This window comes from Patiria miniata, unplaced genomic scaffold (assembly GCF_015706575.1).
Source record: "Patiria miniata isolate m_02_andy unplaced genomic scaffold, ASM1570657v1 HiC_scaffold_9, whole genome shotgun sequence".
Taxonomy (NCBI): Eukaryota; Metazoa; Echinodermata; class Asteroidea; order Valvatida; family Asterinidae; genus Patiria; species Patiria miniata.
In genome coordinates this window covers 5,558,207-5,560,915 of record NW_024037076.1, presented here as the reverse complement: position 1 = coordinate 5,560,915, position 2,709 = coordinate 5,558,207, and positions in this window count along the sequence as shown.

Sequence of the window (2,709 nt, the reverse complement as noted above, 5' to 3'; positions counted from 1 at the left end):
TTGTAGTTTTGGGTGTATAATCTTAATTTGGGGGGGGGGGGGGGCTGGTGTCACGTTAAAGGTAATTTACAACATTTGCAAACATAAAAACTACCAAATTATGATAAAATATCTTACTTGACTATAAGTGAATAATAGTCTCACGCATCCTGTGAAATCATGGCACCTGGTGTGCTGTATTTTTCCAGAAAAGTGGAATTTTTGTATCAATTTCCAACAATGGTTGGCGGACCATCGTTGAAAAAAAATATGACTTTTTCCCCCTCGACGTCTGTAAATTGATCCGCTTCATCTGAAGTAGGGTCAGGGAACCAGAGTACAAGAACATTATTTTTTTCGACTTTGTCCATTTTCCAATTTTAGTTTTATACTGTCAACACAAATAACAAATAACATTCTTGCGTGCTCGGATATGGTGTGTTCTAACAGTTCTACTGAGTTTGGTTTCAAAGATTAAGTTGGTAATTGATTTAATAATTAGTTTGTCAGACTTTTTGTTGTATGATAAAACGTCCAGCACAAAAATAAATACACTTTTTCATAATAGATAAAAAATTACACTTTTTTTCGTAATAGGAGAAAGACTCACAACAGGCTAGCTATAATGGCCTTGTACCTAAACTTCTTGTTGTATACTAATAACTGTATTTACTCTTGCTGAGCTACATGTACTTTTCACTTTCTTGTTATATGTCTGTGTTGACCCTATAATAAGCCCTTTTCACACTAGAGCCTCTTAACCCAGGTTGAACTCAACCCTGGGCGAACCCAGTGCCGACCTGGGTAAAGTTTTTTTATTTTTCAACCCTACGTTTAACCCTGCATCGTTTCACACTTGTTTCTTGCAAACTGAGCTTATTTCGCTTGGTTACTACTGTTTTGAACCCTGGCAAGAATTTTAACCCGGGTTGAAAATCTCAACCCTGGTCTGGAGCAGGGTTGAGTTCAACCCGGGGCGAAACCAATCTCAGGGTTGACGCAGGTTTGGCGCAGGGTTGAAATTTTTCAAGTGTGAAGCGCTTTCTTGTTTTCAACCCTGAGTCAACCCTGTGATTTTTCTAGTGTGAAAAGGTCTTTAGTCACTGTAGCATCCAAAACTGTCCTGCATATTACTCACTGCAGTGCCCGAAACCGCCAGAGCACTCTATGGTTTTAATGATTCTTCAGTGAATTAAACACAATGTAATACATTGTAATACTGTGAATTAATACAGTGTAATACTGTGGGTAGTACAGGTGCTAATGGTTTAATTATGTATCAGAATAGTTTAGTGCAATACTGTTTGTTACTTGAATTACATTTTCACTGTCTTTCAATACACTTGAGACAATAGTACTATTTTTCATATTTAGTTTTTTTATTTTAAAATCTTTTGGCACACTTTCGGGTTTTTTTCTTCAATGATACAGGTAAACCAAACAGTTAATGAAATAGTTGTTTATAGGTTAAGTTAATGCATGCATCAACTCTCAAGTATGTATTATTTCAAATTGTTATTTTAACTGAAATAGGAGACTTGTTAATTCTTAAACAAAAGTGTGCTCCAATTGCCTACGGTCGTCTTCTGTAGTGTTGTACTCAAGGCAGATGATCGTATTTATTATTGGACAACATTTTGAGGTTTTTCATCAAAGATTTGTTTTCAATGCAAAACTGAATGGTCATTTCTGCCAGATTTTAGTTGAAACTTAGTATGTATATAGTAGCACTGCACTTTATCTACAGGGAACAATATGTTGAATGGAAAAAAATCTTGAAATGCTGGTGATCATAAAAAAGTCCCATTTCGTCTGAGTCAAATCAAATTTTACAAAAAATGTATTCCCATTTTATTATAATTGTATTGGGGGTGGGGTATCGTATAACAGTATCACTACAGTTATTATCAACAGAAATGTGCATCATTAAGCTTATAACACTAATATATCTCTATGTACTTGCAGGCATCCATGTGCATTTTAGAAATTTCTTGTGAAATTTTCAGTGTGTCTTTTGAAGCAGTAGTTTCACAAAGGTTGAAAATATATGGTTCAGGTTTTAACCATTTATCTTTTTATTAACATTTAACATCATTGGGACAGTAATACTCAAATAAACAGGTTCGTTACCTTCATATCAGAAATGAAATGTGTCTTTATTTAGTACAAGTGTCCATTATTTATGACCTTCCCAATATGATGTAGGTCTATTGTGTTGATTTATCACATACAGAAATGAAAATCCCCCTTTTATCCAGCTTGCAGTAATTGGCTCCCTTGGGAAAAACCTGTTTCTTCCTTTGGCAAAATAAAGTATTTAATTAAGGTAGTAAAAACCAACGTATAATTGTTGGAAAACATTGAAATTAAAGAAAAAAGACAATCAGATGTAGGTGGATGGACTAGATTATGATTATGAACAAACAAGCTTTAAACTTCGACATAAGTATGAGGGCGTTCAAACACCAAAACAATTTTCCAACGTTTTCCATTCAAACCTGCCACGTTTTAGTCGCCATAGAACAATTGAATATGACAAATTGCATTATTAAGGAAACAGGATTTATTTACATATTGAAATTCATTAAATTTATTTATTTTATTTATTTATTCTACACATCCAACAGTGGAAGAACCGCCATGATTACAGAAATGGGATAAAAAAACCAAAAAAAATTACCTTAAATATTCAAATCATTACCTATAAAGTTATAATAACAATATAAATAA